Source organism: Gossypium hirsutum, chromosome A09 (assembly GCF_007990345.1).
Source record: "Gossypium hirsutum isolate 1008001.06 chromosome A09, Gossypium_hirsutum_v2.1, whole genome shotgun sequence".
NCBI classification, from domain to species: Eukaryota; Viridiplantae; Streptophyta; class Magnoliopsida; order Malvales; family Malvaceae; genus Gossypium; species Gossypium hirsutum.
This window is the reverse complement of record NC_053432.1, coordinates 64,873,445-64,883,374: the sequence shown is the minus strand read 5'-3', so window position 1 is coordinate 64,883,374 and position 9,930 is coordinate 64,873,445.

The following is a 9,930-nucleotide window of genomic DNA, read 5'->3' as shown; positions in this document are numbered from 1 at the left end:
TGGAGGGGAAACACGCCCGTGTGACCATTCCAACATGGCCATGCTGATGGCCTGTGTGTCTCACACGGCCTAAGCAAAATAGGGACACGCCTGTGTCATTACCCGTGTAGAATTAATTCTAAATGCACACCTACAGGGGTTTTCACACGGCCTGGCACACACCCGTGTCCTTCACATGACCATGACAAGCCCATGTCCTAGCCCTTGTGCAAAAACCTAGACATTCTGTTTCTGACATCAGCAACTCTTAAGGGCAACACGACTAAGTCACACGCCCGTGTGCTAGCCTGTACCCTCTACACGGCTAAGACACACGGCCGTGTCTCTACCTGTTTGTTTACTACCATGCATACTGACTTGAAATGTTTATGTGCAGGGAATACATGGCTGGACAACACGCCCATGGGGCTGGCCATGTGTCACACATGGCCTAGACACATGCCTGCGTGTCTACTTGTATGGACAAAATAAGGCTATTTACCAAGCCTCTTTGCCACCCTTACTTACACAACATACACAAAGATAACCAAAACCAATTCTAGACTATTTCAAGCAACCAATTCAGCCACAATAAACAACATTTCATTTATGCAATTTACTCATTCATGAAGATAACATATTGGCATAAAATATAGAATGAATAATAGCCATCATTCAAGGCTTAATACAAAATGAACGATTTATCTCGAGCCAACACATTTGGCCAAGATAATAACATCACAAAACACTAGTCTAGTTCATTATACATGCCATATTCAAAAATATAAATCAAACTATACCAAATGCCTTGATTGATAGTGTGATCGATATCTCTGACTTTCGTTGATCCTTGAGCTAGATAGGCAACACTATAAGAAAAAGGAAAGGAGAGGGAGTAAGCATAAAGCTTAGTAAGTTGCACATAAATAAATAAACAACACAACTTTACCATTTATCAACAAGTTCATATTACACAATTTGGGCATAGGTAAAACTTATTCATCAATATTCAATACACATCATATAGCATATATTGAGCTCATATCTCATACATTTCAGATAGGTACCTGTATCACTTACAACATGGTTATACCATACTCATTAGCTTAACTGCATATCTCACCGTTGAACTGTACGAAATTTTATCGGATATTCAACAAACCTCAAACATGGGGTAGGATGCCGATGCCATGTCCCAAACATAGTCTTACATTGGCTCATATCTCAAGTTGATGCCATGTCCCAGACATGGTCTTACTCTGGCTATCATTTTGTAACCGATGCATGTCCCAGACATGTCTTACATTAGCTTACATCTCAAGGCCGAAGCATGTCCCAGACATGTCTTCCACTAGCACTCGTCTTAATGCCAATGCCATATCCCAGACATGGTCTTACACTGGCTCTCATAATGTGGCTGATGCATGTCCCAGACATGTCTTACACTAGCTCACACAAGTGACCCCAAATGTTATGGCATGAATATCCAATCTATTTCCTAGGTTCGAACGAGAACTATACTATCTCTATTATCATAATACTTTCTCATTTCCATACTAAAACAATTCACGCTATATTAATTCAAATACAATTCAACTTATACATTGGAAATGTAATTGTATTATTTACATACAACTTACCTCGGATTACAAAATGTGGCAACTAGTCGATCTAGTCGATTTACTTGGCTTTTCCCCAGTCTAAGTCCAGACTCGGTATTTCTTGATCTATAATAACAAAATGAACTTATTTAGTGACTTTATCAACCTAGGCACTCAACAATTCATAATTGGGCAAAATGACCATTTTGCCCCAAGACTTTTATAAAATGACCATTTTACCCCTCAACCCGAAAATCAATTTTTATCGAATTTCTTCATTTCTTAAGACTAGCTGAACCCTTTTTACTCTTATAGTAGCTCTAATTTCTCACTATTTCACATATTTAAGATCTATTTTACAACTTATGCAGTGTAGTCCTTTTAGGTGTTTTTCATGCTAACACATTTCACAAAAGTTGTTTATAAGACACCCAAGATTCATTTTCTTCCATAAAAACTCAGAAAACATCACAAATCCTTTCATGGAAAAACCTTAAACTCTTAATCATTTTGCAAAATAGTACCCTCATCTGAAAGCTCATGCTTTAAGGGTCTAAAAAAGTAAAAATCTTTAAGAAAACTCATTAAAATCAGTTATTTGTGACAGGAATAAGTTGCTGCAATTTTTAAAGCTCAAAACCCTTAACAATGGCTGAAAAATTGGAGGAATGAAGAGAAAATGAAAGAAAAAGATGATAACTATTATTATATTACACCTTATGTCATCAAATTTCACCTAATGTTGACTTTTCAACATTTCCATCTACCATGGCTGGCCATCACCTATTTAATGGCCCAATTTCACTTAAAAAAACCCAAAATTTATGATGCATGGCAATTTGGCACCTTTAGCTATCAATTTAAGACTTTTTCACTTTATGCGATTTAGTCCTTTTTCGCAATTGGGCTCACAAACGTTAAAATTAGCTCACCAAATTTTTCATGCATTATTATAAAAATGCTATGAATCTATATTAATAATAAAATAATTTATTTGACTCTATATTTGTGGTCTCGAGACCACTATTCTGGCTAGGCCCTAAATCGGGCTGTTACATTCCACTCTATCTCTTTTTATACCCAGCCACCAATACAGTTCCTGTAGATCTCGGTACATTTTTGTTCCTCCAGGATGTAATGCGAAAGGACTATCATGTGCTTCTTGGGGTATTAACTCTTTCAATTTTGAAACATTTGGAACACAAATTCTATTACGAAATCTCAGACAATCTTGCTCATCAATGCTGAAATTCTCTGTTACACCACTTTGATCCATTTCTTTTCCCTTCATTAACTTGTCATCTTTTAACTGAGCTGACTTGATTTGTTCGAATAGCACTAGTTTAATTATTAGTTCAGCCAATAAGCCTCCATCATCACTAATACTAAGCTGTGCAAACATCGCTCGCAATTCGATTGTAGCTTTTCTACTCAATGCGTCAGCAACCATGTTTGCTTTACCCGGATGATAGTCAATAACACAATCATAATATTTTAGAAGTTCTATCCATCAACGTTGTCTCAAATTCAACTCTTTCTGTGACAAAAGATACTTGAGACTTTTATGATCAGTGTAGATGTAACATTTCTCACCATACAAATAATGTCTCCAAATCTTCAGAGCAAAAACCACAGCTGCTAGCTCCAAATCGTGAGTCAGATAATTAGGTTCATGTGGTTTCAATTGTCGTGAAGCATAAGCAATCACTTTCCCACTTTGCATTAGTACACATCTGAGACCAATTAAAGAAGCATCACTATACACAATAAAATATTTTCCCGACTCCGGTAAAGTCAATATTAGTGCTTCTGTTAACATCTACTTCAATGTTTCAAAACTTTTCTGAAACTGCTCATTCCAAACAAATAGAGCATTCTTTTGCAATAATTTCGTCATTGGTAAAGTTATTTTTGAAAATTCATACACGAACATTCGATAATATCCAGCCAATACAAGGAAACTACGTACCTCTGACACATTTTTAGGAGTTTTCCATTGTATAATTGCTTCAATTTTCTTTGGGTCCACTCTAATTCCATCTGTTGAAACCACATGACCAAGAAATATTACCTTTGTCAGCCCAAATTCGCATTTGTTCAATTTCTCATACAATTGTTTCTCCCGTAATGTTTGCAAACCAATTCGAATATGTTGATCATGTTCAGACTCAGACTTTGAATATACCAAAATATCATCAATAAAGACTACTACAAATTGGTCCGAGTATGGCTGAAAAATCTAGTTCATAAGATCCATAAAAGTAGTTGGAGCATTTGTTAACCCAAATGGCATCACCAAGAATTCATAATGCCCATACCGTGTTCGAAAAGTTGTCTTTGGTAAGTCGCTTTCTTTCACCTTTAACTGATAATAGCCCGATCTTAAATCAATTTTTGATAAAACAGAAGCACCTTTCAATTGATCAAACAAATCATCAATACGAGGTAACGAATATTTATTCTTGACGGTCACCTTGTTCAACTGTCGATAGTCAATACATAACCGCAGCGAACCATCTTTCTTCTTAACAAATAGCACTGGAGCTCCCCACGGTGATGTACTAGGTCGTATAAAACCTCGATCCAATAAATCTTGCAGCCGTACCTTCAACTCCTTCAACTCAGTTGGTGACATATGATATAGAGGTATCGACACTAGATCTGTGCCCGGGTATACTTCAATCACAAAGTCAACTTCTCGTGTAATCCAGGTAGCTCTTCAGGGAATACATCAGGAAATTCACATACAGTTCAGATTTTACTACATTAACTTTCCACCGAATCCGAATTAATAACATATGCTAAGAAAGCAGTATAACTAGAGGTGTGCATGGGCAGGGCCAGGCCGGGTTCGGGCCAATTAAAAATTTAGGCCAGGCCCGGCCCGGCCTGAAAAATGGGCCTAAAATTTTACCCAAGCCCGGCCCGAATAAAAATATTAAAACCCGAGCCTGATCTGGCCTGCCTATATTAATTTTTATATTATTTTTATATAATTTTAAAATATATATAAACCATCAAAAATACTAAAAACATTAAAATAAATATTTCTCAACAAATTGAAAATAAATTTTTAAAAATATGTATACTTAAATAGCACTAAAATAGATGCAATTTAACAAGCAAATGCCTCTAAAATAATAACAAAATTACCAAATGTCTTTAAAATAATAATAAAATAATAATAAAATAACTTTTATATAATATCCAAACAATAACAACAAAATAGTAGCAACATAATAGTAAAATAGTAGCAAAATAGAGAGAAAATAATAATAAGATAATATTAAAAAATAGATTTTTTTCATTTAGTGAATTTCGGCTTGGCCCGGGCCAAAAATGCCTTACTTGAGGCCCAGCCCGTTTTTTAAACGGGCCTTATTTTTTTGCCCAAGCCCATTTTTTGGCCCTATATTTTTGCCCAAACCCTCTCATATTTTGGGCGGGCTTTCGGGTCGGGCCGGGCCGGGTGGCCCAACCCATGCACGCCTCTAAGTACAACCCTGATAAAGAAACTTACTAGCTTTGATTGTTGAGATAATACGAACTGATCCACTAGTTCGAATACCATTTACTTCAATCTAGTCTCCGTTTTCATTCTAAATAGTAAACTTCTTTTTATAACAGTCTATTATTGCTCCATGTTCTGATAGCCAGTCCATACCTAGTATAATGTCAAAGTCGCCAAATGACATAATCAATAAATCAACAGGAAAAGTTCTATTTTGAATCATTAATGGACTTCTTTGACATATTTGATTCACTAACATTGTTTGCCCCAGAGGACTAGACACCACCACTGTTACTCTAGACAGTTCAGGTTTTAATTTTCCCGTCTCAACTAATTTTGTATTAACATAAGAATGTGATGACCCCGGATCTATTAAAGCATAAACGGGTTTGGCATGTAATACAAATATACCTATCACCACATCGTGTGCATCTCCTTCTTCTCGAGTTCTTACAACATATGCTTGGGTTGGAGCTCTAGCTTCCAATTGTTGTGTGGCAACTTTAGTTGTTCTTCTAGCACCTCCTCCACAAACTGAACCATCTTTGCCTGACCTTCAACCTCTAGAAGTAGATTCAGATCTATGTGATACTATTGGTGTTGCTTTATCAATCTTTGGATAGTCTTTTACAAAATGATCAGTGGATCCACATCGGAAACAACCTCCTGTTAATCTCCAACACTTACCTCGATGTTTATTCCCACAATGTTGACATTCTGGAATTTCAGTATTCGTAGATGGCCCTCTAACACTACTAGTGGAAACTGTCGTCTGTCTACCATGATTTCTGTCACTTCTATAAAATCTAGAACAGAATCTTCCACTACTTCAAAATTCTTTTGATCTCTTAGGTTGTGGATTAGAGCTTGTAGTTTCAGGACGCTTTCCAAGTGAACGAGAAATTTCAGGCTTTTTGTCTAACCCAAACACTTGCTCAACCATTTTGGCTCTCTCAATTAAATTCGCAAATTCAGTAATCCGTAGAGACACCAACTATAATCGTAACTCATCACGCAATCCTCGTAAAAGCCGTTTACATCTGTCAGCTTAAGTCGGTACAAATTCAATTGCATATTGGCTCAATCTTAAAACTCCCGTTCATAATCTGCTACAGACATCTCACCTTGTTTCAGCATTAAGAACTCCTATTTTTTGTCTTCCATATATAATTCTCCCAAATATTTCTTTTGAAACTCTCGTAGAAAGAATTCCCAACCTATCTGTTTCTCCAGTACATGTTGAGTTACAGATTCCCACCATACATACGCTTTTCCTTGTAACAAAGAAACAACACACAATATACTTTCCTGTGGGGTACATTCAAGTTGCTTCAGAATTCTCTTTGTAGTCTCTATCCAGTTTTCAGCTACAGACGGATCAACTGCCTTCGATCCCAGAAATTCAGTAGCACCATACTTTCGCAACTCTTTAATCGGGGCTCATCGAGTTGGAGGGGTAAAAGTTATAGTAGGTATAGTTTCTATTGCTCTTTGAAGAGCATCAGCTATCACTCGAAGTATTTCTGTATTATCTCTTTCTCTAGTATCACTTTTTTCAACATTTGGCAGTTGATTACCTACCGGATTTACACTGGGTGTTGTAGATTCTGATTCATTCATATCATATGATTCATCCTCTTCACTATACATTTCTTAATCAGTTTCTTCAATATTTTCACCAGACATCTTTAACTATAAAACAGAAATAACAATAATTCAGTATATATATATCAGCATCCAATCCCGACTCAAATTTAACTCAGTAATGGCATGTACCTCTAGACTCATTTCTGTACTCAATTTGATCCTAGAATCAACTAAACCTGAATAGCCCTGGTACCACTAAATGTAACACCCCCTAACCCTTTTCCGGCATCGGAATAGGATTACGGAGTATTACCGGTCGCTACGATTTATAACACGAATTAAATAAAATTAAACATTGTATAGTTTAGTAATATATCTTATTAACCCCTTTTATGTACATTAAGGCCATGGAATATGTTAAGAACAAACAAGAACTCAATCAGAAGCTTATAAACTTATTCATAAAATTTCTAAGATTTCTCTTAATGAATAGTACGACACACCCGTGTGTCTCAATGACACACCTGTGTTGTCTCCCCGTGTGACTCACACGGCTAGGACACGCCCACGTCCTCTACCCGAGTACTTCCCTAACTTGTTTCCCATGAAAAAACTAGTTTTACACGGCCAAGACACACGCCCGTGTGCTTAGCCCTTGTGGATTTATTTTTAATTCGAACCTAGTGTAGTTTTCACACGACCAAGCACATGCCCGTGTACCGTGGCCATGTACTACGCACGGCTAAGACACACGCCCGTGTCTCTGCCCGTGTGGCCATACCTAAGCATTTTGTTGCCAAAATTTTATATTCAGGGGACAGACGGTCTACTCACATACCCATGTAAGGGCCGTGTGTCTCACATAGTCTGATAACACCCCCGCGTGCCAGGCATGTGGACTCAAAATGAACCTTATAGTTCAAGTTTACCAACCCTGCAACTTCAATAACAAGCAATTTAAAATCCAATCTTTCAACCAATCCAAAACATGATTAAATACTTCCATTTCACATTAAAATCATGAATGTTATGATCCAACTCGAGTGTATTTGTAAGTGTTTAACATAAAACTTCCAGACAGTGTATTTGGTACCAATTTGAATCAATTTAAATTAAACTAGATAAAAGACTATGTTATAAACATAACTTTTCATTTATGGGCTAACCATTATCATTCTTACACAAAATAACTTCAAAAGACAACCTTGGTATATGTCATTTCTCTAAATAAAATACGTCACCAAGTATTTGAGTTCGGGCTTGTCTTGGATGCTGAGTTGTTAGTCGTTTTCGTACCTAACCTGAGCACGGAAACAAACCGTACGTTAAGTATACCCTCAGTGGTATTTCTATAAACCAACACTTAAATCATTATTAACACAAAATGTATTTAAGCTATTAACTTCAAATCTAATAGCATTACTTATATTCGAAATTATTTTCAAAGAAACATTTAGTTCAAATTAATATCAATCAATAACAGTCGATTTTTAGTACAATAGCACAGTCATTCAATAGTACAGTACGGTAATTTACCCCTATTAACATAATTCGGACTTTGTCGGATACACGGATCCAACCAACACACCAGTACGGCACATTGTGCCTCATCGATGTTGCCGAAGTAAACAGTAACAGTACGGTACCTAGTACCTTATCGGGTTAAACTGAAGTAACAAAAATAGTACAACACACGAAGTGCCTCATCGACACAAAGTCGAAGTAACAGTACGACACTATTAGTGCCTTATCAGATTAAACCGAAGTAATAGAAACAGTACAACACACGAAGTGCCTAATCGACACGAAGTCGAAGTAACAATACGACACTATTAGTGCCTCATTGACCCAAGGTCGAAGTATCCCTGTACACTTCCAATCCTATGGCATGCCAATTATATCCGACCTAGCCCGACACCGTTAATAGGGTATACAATTCACTTTAAATTTCAAATAACATTCGAATTATAATTCAATTCAACACTTCCAAAATAAGAATAGCAATACATACCTTTATTTTACTTATCACTTACAATAATAATAAAAGCAACAATTAATTACTAAGTTCGGTTTATAGAAATACAAATCGTAATTTTTTTCGGATTACTGCTCATCAACTTTCTCTTTTCCTTTCTTTGTCGATGTCTCCGGTACTACGTTGGCTACAGAAGTTAAACAATTTATACTATTAATACAATAACAATTCACAATAAATAATTAAATTTCTATTGAATTCAAACCATAATTTTTCAATTTAATCCTAATTAACACTTTTACTTTTATCACTCATTTCATACTTCATTTCTATTAAATTTTCTATCATATTCTCCTTAAACATTGAATATTCAAGGTAAAACCCTAATCTTAAGTTTCTTTCAATTAGTTCCTCAAACATAAAACTTATAGCTCCGTTTACAATTTAATCCCTTAATCAGTTCTAACTTGAAATTTATTCAATTAAATCCCTAATTCAACAATTTGTTCAACATAACCCATGTCTAAAAATCTATTAACTTTCAAAATTTCTACTTACAACAAGTAAAATTTGTCCCTCGGACTCCGAAAACATCAAAATTATAAAGAAAGGGACTTAATTGACTTACCAAATTAACCTTGAAGCTTCAAATCCCTAATTTTTTTTTCTTTTTCTTTCTTTCCCTTTTTCTTTCTCTCTTTTGTCGTTTCAACTATATGTTTCTTTTTCTTTTGTTCTATTTTATTTCTTTTTTTTGTTTTATATTATTATATTATATTAATATATTATTATATTAATTTCTTAAATACTAAGTATTAATATATGTATATTTTACATACACATGGAATAATATTTTCCATAAATTTGGCACTATTCTTTTTTATAGGTTATTTGTTAATTTAGTCCCTTCACTTTTCTTAAGTCTATAATTAAACTTTTACACTATATTCAATCTAGCCCTTACACTAAATTAACCTTAATTCAAGCTAATTCACTTAACTAAAATCTAATTAATCACTCAAGTAGCTTTGTAAATATTTTTAATAAATATTTACGAACCCGATTTTCTAAAATAGTAAGCTAGAGACTCGACTTTCGATATCCATAAATTTCGGGTCTTTATAGTGTAACGTTAAACTCGAAAAACAATGAATGACGCGAAACTGAAAGATTCACTGTCAATGCCATGTGGTTTAAGTAGGCCATGTGGGCTATACAGGTGTGTGTTAGGTCGTGTGGGCCACACCGATGTATGGGCCTATTTTTTTATAAATTTA